Below are 21,778 nucleotides of genomic sequence, written 5' to 3'. Positions count from 1 at the left end.
CTCATAAATACTTTAAGACTGATAAAGGAAACATCTGTGCAAATAATAAAAATATCAAATGGCATGACAAAAATAGGCCTAAATGTAATACACAACCAAAAAATTACATACCGTATTTTACGGACGATAAGACGCACTTTTTTCTTCGAAAAATTGCTTCCAAAATTCAGGTGCGTCTTATAGTTCGTAGCGTCTTATAGGTATTTTTTTTTTTAAATTGCTTAAAAATTTAGGTGCGTCTTATAGTCCGTAAAATACGGTAATTGTCATCAATATTTTATTTAGATAACAATTATAAATTGAGAAAGTATAAAAAGACAAAACTATTTTATTCAAAATATAATTATTGAATATATACTTGGTCTCAAATATTTTGCAAAGCCATATAAATTTCTGAAAATGTTCAGAGATTTACACAAGAATAATTTCAAACATTAATTGCAACAGCCAGAAGATTAGAATAGTTAAGATGCCAGTCAATCGCTCTGCAGGACCAAGATAAAATCTGAGTAAACAACCCCAGGAATTTTTTGTTGACAGTAAGTCCCAGATGATAAGTTCTGTCCTCGCCATCCAATTTCTTCTGTTGTGAATGTGGTTAAACCAACAATAGATATGAAAAAAGACCCTCTTAATATGTATGGAACAGAAAAAAAAACAGACATTTTGAAGTTCAATTTAAATTATATCTATGGATTTCAAATTATCTGGCTTTATATAGGATGGTCTGTTTTAATCAATCCACTGGAATAACTCAAAAAATATACATACTACAAAAAATTCATTGAACCAAAAATGTCAGACTTCAAGGGGGGGGTCACAAGATGAAACTATTGGTTTCATCACAGATGGCTCTAAAATCAGTGAAAATGGGACAAACTTCATTTTCTTAAATAGGAACCCCCATTTTTTATCACAGTATGATTTTAAGTAAAAAACAAAAAACTTTATCTAAAATATTTTTTCAAAAAATATACTGATCAAAAGTTATGAGCATTCAAAGTTTTATGTGACTGCCATAACATTATGCACACCTGTGTTTATCTATGAAGTTCATTGAAAAAAAAACAGAAAAATAATAAAAATTATTAGGAAACTATTTGGCAGAATCATTATTTTTCTTCAAATAATGAACTAATACAAAAATTTACACCACAGTGTACTAAAACCATCAAGCTTGTGATAAAAGACATCGATATTGATTCCAAGAAATAATAATGGTTTCCTCATTATTTAAACATTTTTCTTCCTTTCTTCAGTGAACTTTAGAGATAGCCACAAATGTATGCACATATGATGCCAAACTACAACTGATATTTACACCAATTTTAAAATAAATATATATGGTACATTTACATTAAAATGTGTAGTCAAAGAATTACTAGTTCTCATCATATTACTATCATCATCAGCAGCAAATGCTATTTTAAATTTTTTTATGTACAGAATGTTACTGTCTATGAAAAACTTTAATTTGATTGTATAAATTTCTTAACAACAATTTCTTTAACAGGAAGCAAAGCGAAGAAGCAATCTAAGAGCTTGATTACAAAATCTGAGTTAAACTGACTTGCTTGTTCTAAAACTGAGTCAAAACTTAAAATTTGCATATCAGCATACCATATGCAAGACAAGGAGCAAATCAGCCAGCACTTCACATCTGCAGGTCAATCTTATAAGACTGATCCTCCCAACTTCTAAATCTACAGATCAAAAACAAAATTAGAAAGCTCCAAATAAACAGAAAATTGTGTACTTATTGCTATGAACAAATTAAAAGGAAGCCTATTAATTCATTCCTTATGAGAAAATATTAAGCTTTAGTTACATTGGGCTCTTCTTGTAATCAGTGATAAGGTCTACCAAAAACCTTATAATAGTTAATTGTTCTACTTCATTATTGTCTCATTTATTTTTATAGTGATAAGCCAGAAATCACACATTAGGAATGAAATCGCAGAGCAGCAAAAGAAGAGACACAAGTCAGTCTGAGCAGAAAGGGTTTATGTCAGATGAAAGAGGCAGAAGGAGACATGTAGGAATTGACACATGAATCACAGTAATAAAATTTGCAAAAAAAAACATTTAAATAAATAATTAATTATGATAAAAATAGTATAAAAACATTTTAAAAATGTAAAAAACAGAATAGCTGAAAGATCAGATCCAAGTGTCAACTTTCACATCTCCTTCCATACCTTTTCTTTTGACATAAATCAAATCCTTCTAGCTCCAGATGACTCATGTCTACTCTTTTGCTGTACAGACTATAATGAACTAGAAATTATCTTGATTTTTGCATTCATCATTTTTTTCTCAATGACTTGTCTCTAGAATATTGAACACTTCTGTTGTTTTTTTTTTACACCATAAGAAGCTAGTAACAGTAAATATAGTAATAGTAAATATAATACTAGTATTGATATGTAATCACATCATTTAATATTGCTCCCAACAGTGGCTAAGTAGATAAAGCCTAGTACTAAACACTGCTAGTTGGTCATGGTTCGCACTTCACCAACGGGCTGGCTAGGCAGAATTTCCTGGGTTTTCTTTATGTATGCAACACCTAAACTGGGGCTAGTTCCCTTAGAAAGTCCTCCTGAGAGGGATCCCCTTTGACAGATCACCCACACTTCATGTTGTCATAAACAAACCATTCATAATATCACAGTTAATTTCATTCAAAAGAATTTTCTTGGAATTACCGTGACATTCATGAAATCATCTAGCCTTTTGAAATTCTTGCATAAAGAACTGAAATCTCTTAAAAATCAGAATTTCACATTTTGGTGCAAGAAAAACTTTGTCCATTCATTCACAGTTATCATTTGACATAATATTGTTACTTAATGTAATTGTAACAGCAATGTGTGACAAAGTTGTTACAAAAAGCAACAAAGTAGATTAGACATAGCCCCATTATAGTAACAGTTGGCATATTTAAATTTTATAACATTTTGCAACTATATAATTTTGCCTAAAAAGAATTTTTTAAAGTTGAGAGAACTCCTAATAACCAAATATTGATAAAATTTGTTTTCAAAATTTTTTCGAACCCCTCAAATTTAGCTTTTCACACCCTCTGTCTTAGGGCAGATATTAATGAACTAGTCTAAAAATGAAAACAAAGTGCAAAAAAGTTAAAAATTATTGTAATTTAAATGACAGTTTTCATTTTAATTAATATTTTTGATTGTGTGACAAATAGTTAATTTTCTATTAAAAACCTTCCAGTTTATTAATATAAAATTTGGAAAATTTAAGGGACAAATTTAATTTCCATTTTTGTAACAGATTACATGATTTATCAATGAATAAACTGAATTTTTCCTCTTTATGGAAGTCACAGTTTTACGGTGACAGATTACTAACAGGATAAATTACTTTTATGTAACAAAAGATCTTATTTTAAACCTTAATAATTTGACAATTCAAAAGATATTTTTTCTAATTAACAATTTTAGTTTGCAAAATGTATTAGAATAATCATTAAAATAAATAAAACGTCCTATAAACATAGTGGAATGACTCATCATTACAACATTATTGACATTAAAGAGTAATATCAAAGGATAATAATGAATTAAATGGAGAAAGTTTTTCTTATGAAAGAAATGTCCTAGGTAACTTAAAAATGGTAAACTGAGATAAAATTATTATTGGCTAAAAAAATTATTAAAACAAAGTGAAAATGATAGTAGAAACAAACCAGCTTTATTGGAAATTTTCTGCAAGTCAATTTTGACTGTCGGTGTTGAAAATAGCAAGTTAAGGTAAAAAAAATTGTCAATTTATGCATCAAATGCAAGTACGCATGAACCCAGAATCTACAATTTTATTTCCTAGATAAAAATCTTACTATGAAAAACAAATGCTTATCACATGTTTTATCTGTCATTTCACCAAATATTAAATAATACACACTTTGTGGATTTAATACATCAAGTGTCTGCTACAAAACAACCAGTTATACTTTTTTCTTCTATTGCACTGTACATTTTTGGCTATTTCAGAATTAGAACAAATACTTTTAAGTACTTTTGGGAATATGTTTCATTAATCTTATGGGTAAACTATATTCAGATATAGAATCAGATAAGCAAATTTCAGCACATTTTACATTATTAGCCAATGTAATAGATACTGTAGTAAATAATGTTATTTTTGAATGTAATTGATTTCCTTGGAATTTTTTTATACAGCTTATTATTTTCGTATCTATTTAAAGACTGACTTCCTGAATTAACATTATATCCTTATTATAAACATAAAGCAAATTAGAAACCTTGCTGATTTTTTTTTAATCCAATTTTTATAAGTGTGATCTAATGCTTGCTGATTGCTATACTTATATATATAATTTCTTCCTTTCTTTTTTAATGGACTGTCAAGTGTATTAGTATTATCAGAATCTGTATGTGCTATCACTATCAAGTAAATTTAATTCACACTTCTGAAATGAACTTTTTAATTTAAGGCTATCTTTTTCCATTAGTAAGTTTGAACCAAATTGCTTAAGATGATCTGATTCCATATCTTTGGATACATATACAAGCAATTCATATCAATCATGCAAATAGACAATTATTCCTGAATTAATATAAATATGATCAATGTCTTATTTAAATAATATACATCATGTTCAAGGTTACAATACATTCAAATGAAATATGTTGGTAATAGATCTTTTAATTATACTAAACTAAAATATATTTAAAATTTGTTAAAACTTATATTATGTAAAAGATACATATGTACTCAAAAGGCTGGACATTTTCATCAAAAATCAGTGGTTGTGAATAAAAAAAAATTGAATTTACAGCTTTACCTATATACCATGGTGACACTGGCACAATTATTCCACAATCTGTAAATGTAGAATAAAATTTTTACATATTCTAAATATAAAATGTAAAAATATTTCAGATTTGTATAATAAACATGTCTGCATATTTTGACGTCAGAAACGGCATAGTAGAATTTAATGACATTAACAAAAGACTGCTGATCAATCAATATTTATTTCATTGTCATCACACAAATAAGACATAATATGCAGTTAAATCTGACTAATTCAAATTGTTGGATAATTCAAACTTATTCTTATTTGTCCTGAAATTTGTGTTCAAATTAGTGCTTAAAAATAAATAAATAGTAACTAACTTGAAGCTAGTATACTTTGTTTTTCAGATATGATATTCAGAGAAAATAGTATAGAGTCAACTGATTTACAGAATAAGTATAAATAACATCTAACCATCAGCCAAATTAATCAGGCAGAATTTGTGCCATCTCGTAATGAAAGTAGTAACTATAATTTTAAACTTAGAATAGTCTGGAATAAAAGAATCAGTCACCCATGACCTACGCTTACCTTGAGGTGCCAGTTATGTCACCCAGACCTCTGAGCAATTCCCCCCTTCCAAATACATTTAAGCTTGATATAATCATCCAATGATTACCCATAGCACTACCTGGGAATGTATTCAACACCCACTGGCCTACTCCAATATGGCACTCAGATGGTTATCTCATTACCTGTCATGGTATATAGCGGGCATGGGCAAATGCGGCTCTTTTTGAGTTACATGCGGCTCTTGCTGAAAGTGTTAATTTCTGTTTTTTATTATTAGGCCTATTTTTACAATTTTATTTTTATAATTTTGTGAAAATATGTTTATTAAAAAAATTCAATATTTGTTTTATATTATATTTATATTATATAATAAAATTGTGCGCCTTGCCATACTACCCGCCACGACGGTACAGAACTGCGGCTCGCATGCATTTTGCAAAACCTACATTTTGGCTCGCACTGAACTCTTGCTTGCCCACCCCTGATATATAGTTACTACTTTCATTAATAGATGGCACTTAACGCATACCTCTAATTTTTCTAATCGCGTAATTTCTAATTAATATTCGTAGAATAAATATATTTTTGGATTCCCAAACATGGAATGGATGAAACTGTCGCATCTTTTTCATATTTTTGGTGCCATTTGCATCTATTTCAGGGATCCTGAAAATGGCTAACGTTGATAAGAGAATTGAGGAGTTCAATCAGCTTTTTATCAGTTGCATAACTACAGATATAAACATGTTTGCAAAAAGTTTGTACAGATTTGCAATGGACTATGTCTTTGGTTTGCTTATCAGCTATGTTAAAATCACTTCATCAGGAAATGTGCTTAATGTCACTACAGATTCAAGCCCTGCTTTAGGCTAATTCTTTTCTTCCAAAACCTTCTAAATTATTAAAATATTCATTTAATTATAATTATTAAATTTAACAAGAAATAACACCTCTAATGCTAAATTACTTAGCATTGAATTAATGACAGTAGTAATAATATGATTCAGCAATTGTTTGGCTCTAACAAATTTATCAATTAGAAATGAGTAAATAAAAATTTTAAAATTGGATTATTGGATTTACTATATTATACACATATATAAAAATAAATATCATATAAACAATATGAATTGATATTAATTAGCAAGAAATGATATCAAACAACTATAACAAACAACAATTCATCTGAAATCATTTACTTTGTGTTAAACAAAGTAAATGATTTCTGATAAATAAATATACAAGTAGAAATAAGTATAACAAATAAATATACAGTGGACCCTCAATTTAATGTACTTTAGATTTAATAGACAAAAAATTTCTTTCCTAAAGGAAAAATTTAGAAACTTTTTTAATTCGCAAATAAAGTACACAAAGTCGAGCTAATGAGTATAAATTACTCAATGTATATTATAATATTTCATTCATATTTTTACATATACCTTATAACAACATTTTAATACATCCTGTACGTCGTAAGTTCCTTATTACGTTTTTAAAACATGTTCGATTTAACAAACTTTCCTCAATAGCAGACACCACTACCCCCAATTAGTCCATTAAATTGACAGCCTACCGAATATTGTCAAATGGTTTTATATTTTCACATTTTTAAATTATGAATACATAATACCAACCGAGATCAATTCATATTTCAAAATGATATTTTTACTATAATAAACACTATAATAAGTTCAAAGATAAGATATTTGAGAAATGTCAATTCTCTTAGATATAATACAGATATTTATAGTATACTAGAGAAAATGCAATAGCAGATTGTAATAGAAAAAAAGAATATTGTATTAGCTTAATGTTTTCAATGGTAAATAGTTGTATTCGCTAATTATGATTTTGCCGTTTGAAACTAATCATACGAGGACTCGATTAGTTCCAAACAGCAAAATCACAATTGGCAAATACAGCTATTTACCATTGAAAAACATGAAAAAACCTTATAAATTTCTATTTTTTCTCTCCTGTAATACAAATTTTGGTTTTTAAGTATAATAAATTAAATTACAAAAATAATCATCTACCAAGGACTTTGCATAAGGCTAATAATTAAATATTGCATTAATTAACATACGTTATATATACGTGTATATGCACATAAAACACTATTTGTGTGTGTGTGTAAAATGCCATTCCTATTGATAAACAGAGAAAATAGAAAGTTAGCTGTTTTCTGAAAACTACTGTGACGTCACACTTAAATTCATACATTTATAATCGAATTATCACACTTACATTACCTAAATAATATTTAAGGTCAGCTTTATTCCTAAATATAATCCCAAAATGGTAATATATAGGACAGATTACTTATGAGTAAGGTTTAATTACCAACCTTATATTGCAATTGTTCAACTTTCCTTTTGCTTTTGATATTTTTCGGTTTACATCTTTAAAGCTTTAAAACGATTTTCGCTTCTTAATGGCTACTTTCTATATTACTAAACACTTTTAATTTCTACACACGAATAAAAAAAGGAGTACTGTGCATATCCAAACACTACACGGAAGCACGCGCGACGCCTTCCGGTGAGAATACGCAGAAATAAGTTTCGTCCAATCGGAGACATGAAGAATATTACGATTTTCCCGATGATGTCATTTGTTTGAATAATTAATTGGCTTTCAATAAATTGATTTCGTAAATTACATTGAACTTAAACTCGATTTAAAGTAATTTTAAAAATTGTATATTTTCATATTATTTGAAACTTTTAACTGTAATATAAATGTATTAGTCTTTTTTTTTTTAATAATTTATTTATACCGTCTGCTTTTTAATAACATAGAGATAGAACAAACCAGAGTCGATAGATATACTAGTCAATAGCGATACTGGCGTAGTGAATATTTCTGTCACTTCGAGCGCTTCAATCGCTTCACGGTGTAAGTTTGGCTTCAGCACAGGGAGAGTCATCTGTAAACATTCGAAATTCTTTTAATATATGAAATTTTCTCGTTTTTAACTCAAATATTGCTTTTATCTTTTTTAAAGGACTTCTTATAAATACTATTTTAATTCGGTTTTGAATATAATTTATTTGTAGATGTCATTTATATTTATATTTCTATTGACTGTTACTTTCACGATTTTAGACTTTAAATTGATTAGACCAGCGATTCTCAACCTTCTTAGAATCTTATTATACACTATATATAAGCCCAAATAGAATTTTACGATTACAGCAAAACTCCACATATAGCTATATCTGAGACAGGTATGTTGTAAACAGTGGCGTGCCGTCATTGGAAGCGATGGAAGCGCCGATTCCACCTTCCAATGACCTTCCCTTGTATTTTATAAAATATAAATTTTCATATTTTAACGTACTTTGAATTAATTAAAATTAATATTTTATTATAACTGCATTATGTATCTTTTACAAATTTCTATACTACATGTGAAAAAAAACGATAAGATTGCTATTGCATATTCGAATAATTCGGTGGCGGAAGGAATGTCGAAACCGGGTCAGTCTCCAATCAGCCAGATTATATAGGCATTAGCACATGCGGTTTACAGTGCACCAACCTCACCCGGTTTAGCTCACCCGGCTAAACCGGGTAAGCGACACACTCGTAAAGAGTACAGCTTTATATCCCGGAGCGGTTGTGGGCTGTTAGCCACCTGCCTGTCAACTTCCAAGCAGCCAGATTATAGGCATTGGCGCATGCGCTTTACAGAGCACCAACGTCACCCGGTTTAGCTGGTGGATGCTTCACACATAAAGCTTCTAACTTTATATCCCGGACCGGTTGTGGGCTGTTTAGCCGCCTGCCTGCTAGATATTCGGCCGCTCTCGCCCGATTACGTGAATCACGAGTAGACTAGATCAACGGCGGGCAACCCCGGCCCGCGGGCCAGCTACGGCTCGCGAAAAGTTTCTATCCGGCCCGCGAGATCTTTAATAGATTATTAAATTGCAAAAATAACTAATTAATAGTTATTTTTCCAATTCTTTGTAATTTTCGAAAACGATAAGAGAAATAAATGTAGTAATTAACTTTTTATTTATTTATTTCATATTTGCAGACTAAAAAATTACGAGTCACAAGAAAGCGTCAATTAACTACTACGGCCCGCGAAAAAAAAAACGTAAAATTTATTCTGGCCCACGTTATAAAAAGGGTTGCCTACTGTAGACTAGATTTATAACTTAACTCAACCGATAGGAATTTACTGGCATGTTTTTATGATAGTTCTGTATAGTTGACGGGAGTTTTAAAAAAATCCATTAAAATATTTGATACATTTATTCCGCGTTTATTCCGCTCTCCCATCTTATATTACTTACGGATTTCGATGTTAAACCGGTGATATTACGATTTAGTATGTCGCATCTGTAAGGGAATGCAGAAAAAACGTGTACAATTCTAGTACAGTGATAAAAAATTAACTGTTAGTTTGGCTGCATCATTTACAACCAAATTTAATGAATGAGACGTACAATGGTACAAAAAAAGCTTAGAATTTATTTTCCTTAAATTTACGATTTATGTATCGGTTGTCATAAAAATTTCTTTCCACTTCTTTCCCGAGACTACAGATATTCGAGTACAAAGTAACCGGTTTCGACTTATTTCTATTTAAGAAGTAGTTAAATAATTAAGCGATTAGGGAATTAGAAACATAAATAAAACCCCGATGAAAGAGCCGAAATTTTACTTAAACAGAAGCTTAACCGAACCAATCTCTTGCCGAGTACAGCGGGGTCTGTTCACTTCGTAATATTAGATGTAATAAAGACAGAAATTTCTCCAGTTCAATGAGAGTGACCGAAAAGTTGTAAATTTTGGAAATTTCCGCGAACACTCGATCCTAAAACGAATTAGTTAGAAAACGAACGACGGACAATCTGTTAAGTTTAACATATTTACATTTTTATAGCTATGGCGAGAAACGTTTAAAGTCTACAACAACCCCGTCGCGTCCTTTGATATATACTAGTGACGCGACAAAAGAGGCATTTGACATTGACCGGTATCGGCACCCTCGGGATTTTGCACGCCCAGACCTACCTGGACCGTCTCTGATTCCATTCATTAGCCACTCGTAGGGAGCTACAGTATTTTACTAAGTGGATTGTTTTAAGATTTAAAAAGTACAGAATATTTTGTTATTTTTATGTACGTTTCTTCACAAAGTTATATTTAATTATAAGTTTCATTAAAAGTATATTCGTACAATTGAAGAATTTTTTGTACTAGGTATGTATATTCGTCACACATTTTGTTTTACCAAGTAAGTTTTTCTGATAATTTTAATTTTAGCCCTTATATCGTGGTTAGTGATTCAAAAATTTATTTTAAAAAAGTTTTGGCTCGAGACCGTATAATGGAAAAGAAAACATTATTAAAAGAGAAAGACCAATGCCTAAAGTAAATATAAATACGTCGACAAAAAATTTCTACATTTTGACGATAACATTTATGACGATTGTTTCGTAAAATTGAAGCAATTTGGAAATCAAAGAGGAATAGAATTTAACATTGGTAGACAATATAAAATAAATATTGAAAATTATAACGAGATAATTACGATTAATAGATATATCTAAATTAATAGATGTTTTATGTTTTTTCTCAAAGCGAGAATTGGCATTTAGAGGGCATAGGAAATTTATTGAATCTAATAACGGAGGTAATTATATTGAACTTTCTTATTTATTAAGTACGTCGTATAATCTATTAAAAATACATTTAAAGAAGTATACGGTTTTTACTTGCTTTAAATTGATTAGACCAGCGATTCTCAACCTTCTTAGAATCTTATTATATACTATATATAAGCCCAAATAGAATTTTACGATTACAGCAAAACTCCACATATAGCTATATCTGAGACAGGTATGTTGTAAATGATTGTGGTCCGATTGCAGGCCAGCTAATGCTACCAAAGTGCTTTAAAATCATAAAAAAGGCTCAGTGTGTTTGGAATTTTTAGTGCAACGGTCGGCAACAGGCGAGAAAATTTCGGTGGTCCGTGGAGAAATTTGAACTTTGATCGACAGAAGGTTACGCGAAGTATTACGAAAGAAATGCAAAATGCTTAGTTGTATATTTCGAATGAATGAGAAAAAACAAGGACTTCAATCCTTTGTGACAATAGTACTTTTATTGTAAGTTAATTGTGTAATAAACGGGTTGCGTTGTTTGTAAACGAGGCATCGATCTCTGACCCAACTGTTCCCACATGTCGTTGACTGTTACCGCTCGGCAGTCCATACGATAACAATATATCTCATATAATCGTTATATTTTTAAATTTCTTTCCCCGGCAGCATCACAATATTAATAGGCGACGAAGAGTGGGAAACATAGAACTTTGAATATTAGTAACGAGTAAGTAATCCACACTACTGGGCATTAAGAAATGCAAAGTATTAGGAAAATACCGACCTCGGAAGTTTTTCTAATTTTGGTTTTGTAAGGACGGGGTTAGCGCGTCATATGTACAAAACCCATGTACCGACGGGGTCAGCGCGTCATATGTACAAACCCCATGTACCAAAAATAAGGCACTCCATAAGCCCCAATTTGGGGCAGGGTTCGATCATTGCACTTGGATCCTAGTGCAATGATCGAACTCTGCACCTGAGTTTGAGACAGACCCGTGGACCAGCACGTGATATGGAGCGGAACAAAAATTTCTGCTTTAGCTGGTAATCTTTTCGCACCTGTATTTCCCACTTCAATAAGTAACACTGGTGTTTTAAAACCAGAAACCATTTATTTATAAGCGCACTTCTCAAATCTTCAAGCTTTCTACAATATCCCACCGGAAATATCTTTCTCGTATGAATTGTTAAAAAATATATCGCTTCTTCCATAAATATTTCAAATTTCCTCCTGAAAGTACATAGATTGGTTGGTTTTGAGCTGGTGAGGCTGGTGAGGTTCGAAGCAAAGCAGCCTTGGCGTTAACGGTTGGTGGCGCCGTCTAGTAGCGGAAATTGACAGTATATGTCTTGGAACTACAGTAAGAGCATCTATTATTCCGACTCAATTGGGGACTGCGGGTTGGTCGGATAACCGAAAGTATGAAAAAATACATTATTAGTATAGTATATTAGTATATCCAGTGGTGATATACGAAATATTTAACAAGGGGTTCGCTAGCAGAAAATTTTTCCCTGACAATCACCGACAAACGAAATGGGAAGTTTTAGCTAGAAATAAATACAATACCTTTTCTTGTGATATATCTAACAATCAGTGGCGTATTTGGAATGTAACGAGCCCTGGGTGAAGACCAGGTAACAATACTATTTTAGTGCTGTCGGCCTTTTTTTTTCGGGGCAGAGAGATTCTTAACCGCGAAATGGCACTCCTCCTAATAGGCAGATGTCATCATATCTCGAGATACATTATCCTTTTTCTTTCGCTGTCCATAGCTTGACACGTGTTCCACAGCCATCTTGTATTATCTCGCGCGCAGTGAGATTGTGGGATCTCTCTTATGACTGGATCTAGTTTCAAGAACTTTCTTGAATCGATCGCGATTAAACTTCGTTTCGGTCGAGATTGAAACGGGTCGAGAGAGATCGCACCAAAGACATAGTCCTCCGACCTTGCTCACAATCTAGATTGAAATGCTCGTTGCGAACGGGGTATAAGGCCCTAGTTTAGTAGTATTACAGAGTATAATATCGTATATTTTAATATATTTTTTTTAAAAAAACAAACCTACTGAGAAATGTTCCGTGTGTTTAACAAGGATCGGGAAACTGAAAATTTTAACAATGGGTTCTGCCGAACCTGTGCAACCCGCTGAATATCACCACTGAGTATATCGCTATTAACCTGCTTCGCGTCGAATTTTCATCGATGTTAAGCCTAACAAACTTTTTTATAAATAATAATTGTCGCTATTGTATCGTTAAAAATTATTTCTTTATTTTGCACAAAATAAATACAGTGCCGTACTGTATATTAAAAAATATAAAACAATATATATATATATATATATTCAAGTTACATATTTTAAATAAAGTAGGCCTATACATTAGAAAAAGTTTTTTTCAAAATTTCGCTCAGAAAAACAAATTTTTTTCTCTTGATAAATATTTATGTGGACGTAAAACTAAATCCGATATTATAAAAATTAGAAACGTAAAAATTTCCGCGAAAAAATTCCCAAAATGCGTTTTTATAGTAATAAGCCATTGAAAAGGATTTTTTTTAAAGCCAAAAATTCGAGGAGAAAGAATGGTGGCTTGTCCCTGGCTCAATCTGTTTATCCTATGTGTCGGACTTCATTTTCGTTTGGCCGTATTATAAAGGTTTTTCGGTATTTTTAATATTAACTTTATCCAGTTTGATGTTACATTAATCCGCGAAACCGGCAACCCCGACGGCGACCGAGAAATCTTTCCGAAAATCGAAATAATATTGGGCGAAATCCTAGGAATTTGATTTATTTCACGCCATGGCCGAAAATGAACGAAAAAGATGTTTATTCAAACGAATTTCGGGCGATTTTCGGAGATGGTCAAGCCTCCAGACGTAGAATTGAAAAAGATCTCCACGTTGGACATTCTGCACTATGTAAATGCAGAAGATAATTTATTTATCAAATTTCGAACACAAGAAAATGACTGAAGCAAAATTTAAAAAGAAAAAAAATATATATATAAATGAATTAAAAAAAATAAAATTGATTTTTTAAATTCGAATTTTTACGTTATTCGAACATTGTTGACGCGTCTTTTAACGTTTGTTCGAAAAACGTCACGCATGACGATTCGCAGTTCGATTGTGTTTCTGGTTGTGGTCGGACGTGCTTTTCTTGTGCTCTTGGATTGCGTTGGATTTTTTTGCGGTTTGCGGACTGTTGCGGAGAAGACTGAAGATTTTTGAGGTAAGTCTTAGTCCATATTGACCCTAGACGTAAGAATTTATTTAATATTACTTGGAGAATCGGTCCCAGAAGACATCGTTCGATGGTCGTCCGTTTGCGCTTCGGATTCGAATCTTTTAGATTTAAAAAGGCAGCTGCGGTGAGCATTTTGCTTTTCTCGGAAGAATTTAAGGATTAATTTAAGCTCGAATTAGTTTATCGGAAGATTTATGATATTTTTTAAAAGATTTTTCAAGTTTATTTCGTGTTAATTTTATATGTTCTTCCTTATGTGCTTTTAAAATGGCGTTGAACAAACGAAATATTAGGAAATTTGGTAACAATAGCATTGTCGGTCGATCGGAGAATACTGGACGAACGAGAGGAATGATTTGTTCTAGTTTTGGGGGTGGCGAGGTAAAGATGACGTTCGATTATAGAAAATCTTGCTTCTAACCCCTTGTGGAGAATGGAAACCGAAGGCGGAGGGTGGTAGGGAGTCTCTCGATCCCAATCCGTCGTCACTCGGGGGATAGAAACGTAAAAAATGCAGATATTTAGCCTTAAAATTCAAAAAGAACCCATTACGTCAATCGCATTCGAATTCGTTAGGCGCTTTCTAATCTCCATAGAAACGGCAACAATTGTTGTTTCTATTGTTGCAACACGATTTTGCGTCACTTTGCACGTTTTTCGCTTGCCAGACGGACGTGTGCGCTCTGTGCTCTTGTTTTCGCTGTGTTTTTTGCCTTTCGTCAGTGTTTTTTGCTACCGGAACGTGGTTTTAAGAAGACTTTTGGACGCCTACATTATACCAAGTAAGATTTTAATTAGAATTTAGCTAGCTGTAAGATTTTATTTTCGTTTCGTTTAGTCCAACTTTCAAAGACGACATCGGCCGGCGTATTTGCGTTTAAATGTGCCGTCGCTTGTGAATTCTTCTTCTTCTTCCTGGTTTATATGGAGATGTTAGCCTTGTATGCTCTTTCTCCGAACAGACGTCGCTTGTGAATCAGGATCCCAAATGACTTTTAAACGAGCCGCCACATTGGAAAGCGACCGAAGCGCCGGAAACGGATTAAGTATTTGCTCATTGGTTTATTTTCGTAATTAATTCTTTTATATTTTATAAACACGGTCAAAGAATAAGGATTATTTATAGAAATTCAATTAAAAATTATTTAATACTAAGTTTAAATAGAATTCCTCGTAATTTTAACTGAAATATACTCTGGTAACATTGATGGACGGAGACCGTATTCCGAAGCATGGGATGTTCCTTGGACAGGTCAAAACTTTCGCCCTTTGACCTCCGACTTTTCCATGCAATTTATGTACTACTTACAACGCTTTTCAATGGCTTATTTTGTCAGAATTAAATTGTCTGCAAACACATCTAATACTAATACACTTAACAGTTATCTATACAGGCTGGACACAAAGAATTCTTTTCCTTAGGCTCTTTGTCTCTTTCCACGAGGTGGTCTTTTCTGAGTACAGTCGATCTGCCAATGCTTTGTGCCAGTTAAACGTTCGTGTCCCGAATGGCGAGTTGGGATGTGGGCACGTTTCGCTTCTTCGTACGTTTGTCTTGTGTTTTGGTCGACTCGTTGGCAATTTCTTTGCACGAAACTCTTTTAAATGCCGTCGTTGCGTTTATGTGACGTACACGTTAGGGTAAATTGCTCTAGAAGGAAACACTTGTTACGACTCTGGCTCGAGTGCCTTTTCCTCGTGGCTACGTGCGGCGTGTCTTTAATTTACTGTCGTACAAATACAAATTACACGTAAGAGAGTTTCTTCGTTTCGGGTCGGTCGTCTCTACTGCAAATACAGTTGGAACGTTTTAGCAATTTCCGGTAGGATCTAACGCAAACTATCCGAATTCCGATTCGTCGTGAGTATAATCTTGGACTTTTTCTGCGCTAATCGGTCCCAGAAGACATCTCGGCACATCGTTCGATGGTCGGATTCGAATCTTTTAGATTTAAAAAGGCAGCTGCGGTGAGATTTTGCTTTTCTCGGAAGAATTTAAGCATTAATTTAAGCTAGAATTAGTTTATTGGAAGATTTATGATATTTTCAATTTATTTTGTGTTAATTTTATATGTTCTTCCGTTTCTCTTGGATATTTTAAAAAATTTTTTTGTTCTAAATTTTGATTTAAATATTTTTATTCTATACATGGAACGTATGTGTTCTATTTTGTTTTTGACCCGATGATGGCCTGTTAATCGGGCTGAAAACGTTTGTGTTTTCAATTATATATTAACAAATTAAGGTGTTATATTTCTATGTCTATATTAATTTAAGCTTTTGTATTCACTGGACTAATTGGAAATTTTCTTTTTTACAGAATGAAGACGTTGGTGCGGCTTTGGAGGCGGTTCCGGCGGAGGCAGGCGGTGGCGCCGGAGGGAGAGGGCTCTTCGGACGACGCGGAACGCGTCTGTCGTTCCGTGCCGTTGGAGGAGCGGGGGCTCGACGAGCGAGAGGCAGCGGGTGAAGAAGACCTTCCCCAAGTGCGCGTGGCGTGGCATCCTCCCGGAGTCGGGATGATGCGACGCTACACCTTGGGTCCAGTGCACTTGGCCAAGGTCTTCGGGGGTCATCCGGCCACAGACCTTGCTGTGGAGGATATAGAAAATGACAGCTCGTCCGAGCTGACATTTTCTGGTTGGTCGCGTTCTGCCCGTTCGTCCGCGACGGCGACGCCATCGCCTTGCCGAAGTCGGAACGGGGAGGAGTCGAAGGAGAGAGCCGCCGAAGTTGAGGGACCGTGCTGTCCGTGGTTTAGCTGCTGCGGACGGCTGCGGTTCCCTTGGCCAAGGCGGTGATTTTCTTCGATTTCCTCTTCTTCACCCGGATGCGACTTTCTTACCGGATTCGACACTTTACCCGGACTCGACACCTTTTCCCGGACTTGACGTCTCTTACCCGGTCATGACCCACGGACTTGTCTCCCGAACTTGACACTCGGTCGACGACAACGGATTTGACTCCCGATTGTGACCACCCGGACGTGACACGTTTACTCACCGGACGTGACATTTGACCGACCTTTCTTCCCAAACAGCTGTTACGAGGATTGAGCTTCCGGTTAGGTTAGGTCAGGTCCTTCGCTCTCCTCATGACACTGTTCGGGAAGAAAGACTAGCTGATACAGGTAATAATGTTGACCTTAGATAATAAATGAATGAACTTCTTCTTTTCTCACTGTCTTTGTGTTTTGTAGGAACATTTGGGAGGGAGATACTTCTCCCTCCCCAACTTTACCACGAAGAGGACGAAGTGGCCATTTATCGTAAAAGTGAATATTTTTTGAAGTCTCCGATGGTAAGATCTCTTTCGTTTCATTTTCAACACATCTTATTCTCGTACGTAATTTACTGTTTTTCTGTTTTTAGACATGCCGAAGATGTTCTTCGATCACACACGCACACACACGGACATAACATCACTGTACACGAAGATATACACCGTTTAACCTTTACTCGAATTCTCGCACTCACGCACTTACACATCAAGCGCCTCGTTCTGTGTATGTAATTCGACACAATGAAACAACCCGAACACTCGCTTCCCACAAATCCAACCCCTGGGTCCTCGTCCCGGGAAGTGGAAACGCCAATTTTAAAGATTAAAGTACTTTAAATTGGCGGCCGAAGGGGCTCTGGTAATCACACTTCTTGCATGGATTAAATGGAATTTCACACATTAGCATAAATAATCGTTTTGTGATGAATTTTTCTGTTAAATTTAGTGTGGTAAGAAATTATCTGCGCACAAATCTCGCTCGTATTTCAGTATTGCTAACTCGTTAAAGATCTTCGTGCTTATCGTATATTTCATCATACTTGCAAGCATCATGGCAGCTGGTTTTGTTCATCGAGAACTGTCTTAAGCTGGAAAATTGATATATTTATTCACATTTTATGCGTCGCGGGCCGCAAAATATATGAATGCGGCCCGAGGACCGCAGGTTGCTCATCCCTGCCCTAGACCATCACTGACGCGCAATTAACTGATTGCCTCTAGAAGTCGGCTTTTTACAGCAACGCAGCTTCCCTGCCATCAAACACGGCACGCCACTGAATCTTATCATTTATTTCACATGTAGTATAGAAATTTGTAATAAGATACATAATGCAATTATAATAAAATATTAATTTTAATTAATTCAAACTACGTTAAAATATGAAAATTTATATTTTAGAAAATTCGGTTGAAGCGCTGCTTCCACCGCTTCCAATGACGGCACGCCACTGCCGTAAGCAATCCTATTATGGGTTTAACCAGTCCCACAATGGGGCGACCGAGTGGTGAGGGACGGGGCCCGACATATTCGGACGGACCATCCTTTGAAAAATTTCTGGGGATTTATCGACCCGCCGTTCACGTTTTAGGCTGAATACGACGGTTGCGACCTCTCCGATGTGTCGATAGGAATTTTTGAGTTTAACAGTTGATGTTGAAACCGAAAGTCTGATATATTGTAGATGAGTCCAGAATTACAAAATCAAGACCATCGGACTGAAGAGCCGATATGGTGGTTCTGTACGTGGATAGTAATAAACAAGACGGCAGAAAATGGGAAGCGACAAGAAATATTTAAACAAATATAACACTCGAAGGGTATACGTTCACCAGAGTGTATATGGAAGAAATTAAGACGAGTCTTTTCCAGTTAACTCGAGGGATTATGAGTTAGACCCTATGTATATATATGGTTATAGTGTTCACGATTTTCAGTTTGCACATTGAGTATGATGGGAAGATATGGATGGAGGTAGTGTTTTGTGATTATCTGGTAAGCATAGAACTGTGCCAGAGCTCTTTATTGCCATATAGGCTGCTTCATACTTACTTGAGCGTCAATTTTGGGGGATAAGACCAAGGGTTAGAACCTCCGTATGAACGGAACTGAAGTGAAAGTGAAGTTTGAAAGAAATTGGCAAAATAATAGTTTTTCGTTTAAAAGTGGAATAACATTAAATTGCAGGTATTTCTCATACCACACGGTAACTTCTACAACACGGTTTCTCTCTAACACGGTAGGAAAATTGGGGATATCCCACGTAAAATACGACTTTCGGTTTCGCTCTGACACAGTTTGGAAAATCCGTACAAAATTTCACAATTTTTAAGTGTAAACTCCGTTATTCGATTTTCTTTTTATTCAAGCAAGCACGTGTGTCGTCTAAAATTTGCCCATAGATTTTAGAATATTGAAATTTTCAGTTTGTTTTGTGCCTTTTGTCGGGTTTGCTTTAATGAAAACTGATAGTATAATTTTTTCTTCCTTGCACTAGCTCTTCTATTCACCGATGCTGTTGTCGTTGCTTTCAGACCGTCATTATGTTTTGTTTTTATACTTATAGATTAACCTTCGTATTTAATAAAGTTTATTTAAACACTTTTAGATAAGTGTTATTAAACTTTTTTAATCATGAGTAAAATAACGAACGAAATACGGCTATATCTCGGTACTCGAACAATTCGGTGTTCGAACACAAATTTTGGCAAACAGTCGCTCGGTACTTGACTGAACAAACGTGACCTGCTAAAACAAATTATCAGTTAATTAATAACATATTTTGTCATCTATAGCAATTTCTTATGATAAAAATAAAAAATATGAGAATGTTGCTGATACTTCCGATCAACATCAACAAAAAAGCTGAGATGACGACTGTACTTCTCGTAAAAAGAAAACGCTTGCGTTTAACTACAATTAATATTAATGCATAATACAATATTGGGGTTGTTAATTAATTATTAATTGGAAATAAATTATCAATTGCTTTAATAAACACATTTCTCTTAGTAACGTAGTGTTTGCGAATTCGGCCCATGATTGGCTATGATTCTGGAGTAAAGCAAGACATCAGGATTACAACAAAATTTATTGTATCAAAAAACAAATCTTGTAATTTTCAAGAAACTTAAAAATTAAATATCACATCAATCGATCAAATCTCCGAGCCAAATTTCCATACAATCTCAGCAGGTGAATAATACCCGTACAATATAAAATACAGTATTAAGACCAAGCACAACTAAAACAAATTAATTCTTTAAAAACACTAAAAAACTTTAGGTTATAATCCAAGTAAAATAAACTACTCTTTAGCTCCGACTTCGAGTGAGTTATTTAGACAATAAAGAACGAAAAAATGCTATACTTTGATCAACTTCTTTATTTCATTTCCCAAATGCATTTCGCAACGCCTCATCAGTGGGTAGTTGAGTCTCGGTAACCCATTCCTTTTATGCTGGGTGATGTTTTCCCAGCATGCATCTATCTGCATACTGTCATTCAGGTTAATTAAATTTGCATATTCTTTTATACAAAAATGTTCTATTATTCTACGTTTTAAACAATCTTCTTCTTTATAAAGTATTTTCACATTATTTCTATCTATTTTACAAAATTTATTTTTATAATGTAGGTACCACGGCGATTCTTCTCATTTTAATCTTATTGCTGCCTCGTGCTCTTTTAAACGTGTTTCCAACTTCCTTCCGGTTTCTCCAACGTAAGACTTCGTTTGTGGACAAGTACAAGATAATTTATAAATTACACCTGCAACATCAAGTTTGTTTAACATATTTGTATCATCTTTGTTTATGACATTTACTATATTCAACAATTTGTTCTTTTGTTTTGCCACGATACATAAAGATTTCTCGGTCGCCGTCGGGGTTGCCGGTTTCGCGGATTAATGCAACATCAAACTGGATAAAGTTAATATTAAAAATACCGAAAAACCTTTATAATACGGCCAAACGAAAATGAAGTCCGACACATAGGATAAACAGATTGAGCCAGGGACAAGCCACCATTCTTTCTCCTCGAATTTCTGGCTTTAAAAAAAATCCTATGTGTCGGACTTCATTTTCGTTTGGCCGTATTATAAAGGTTTTTCGGTATTTTTAATATTAACTTTATCCAGTTTGATGTTACATTAATCCGCGAAACCGGCAACCCCGACGGCGACCGAGAAATCTTTCCGAAAATCGAAATAATATTGGGCGAAATCCTAGGAATTTGATTTATTTCACGCCATGGCCGAAAATGAACGAAAAAGATGTTTATTCAAACGAATTTCGGGCGATTTTCGGAGATGGTCAAGCCTCCAGACGTAGAATTGAAAAAGATCTCCACGTTGGACATTCTGCACTATGTAAATGCAGAAGATAATTTATTTATCAAATTTCGAACACAAGAAAATGACTGAAGCAAAATTTAAAAAGAAAAAAAAATATATATATAAATGAATTAAAAAAAATAAAATTGATTTTTTAAATTCGAATTTTTACGTTATTCGAACATTGTTGACGCGTCTTTTAACGTTTGTTCGAAAAACGTCACGCATGACGATTCGCAGTTCGATTGTGTTTCTGGTTGTGGTCGGACGTGCTTTTCTTGTGCTCTTGGATTGCGTTGGATTTTTTTGCGGTTTGCGGACTGTTGCGGAGAAGACTGAAGATTTTTGAGGTAAGTCTTAGTCCATATTGACCCTAGACGTAAGAATTTATTTAATATTACTTGGAGAATCGGT

At 34.0% G+C, this 21,778-nt stretch overlaps 1 protein-coding gene and 1 long non-coding RNA gene across 2 annotated transcripts in view; one reads left to right on the top strand and one right to left on the bottom strand.

The window, feature by feature from the left end:
• The window catches only part of LOC136975776 (protein lev-9-like), a 41,213-nt gene extending 33,256 nt beyond the window's left edge, over nt 1–7,957 (bottom strand). The window contains exon 1 of the mRNA XM_067270894.1: nt 7,710–7,957. The gene's annotated coding sequence lies outside the window, so the exon portion shown is untranslated. The remainder of the gene's footprint in view (nt 1–7,709) is intronic.
• A 6,235-nt stretch (nt 7,958–14,192) lies between these two features.
• On the top strand, nt 14,193–17,791 carry LOC136975756 (uncharacterized). Its single transcript, XR_010880825.1, has 2 exons — nt 14,193–14,373; nt 16,570–17,791. It is a non-coding gene; the product is annotated as an uncharacterized lncRNA (long non-coding RNA).
• Nucleotides 17,792–21,778: the final 3,987 nt, after the last annotated feature.

The sequence above is a fragment of the Centruroides vittatus genome, unplaced genomic scaffold (assembly GCF_030686945.1).
Source record: "Centruroides vittatus isolate TY-2023 unplaced genomic scaffold, ASM3068694v2 contig_388, whole genome shotgun sequence".
Classification (NCBI taxonomy): Eukaryota; Metazoa; Arthropoda; class Arachnida; order Scorpiones; family Buthidae; genus Centruroides; species Centruroides vittatus.
The sequence above is the reverse complement of the archived record's forward strand: the minus strand, read 5'-3'. Positions and strand labels throughout refer to the sequence as shown.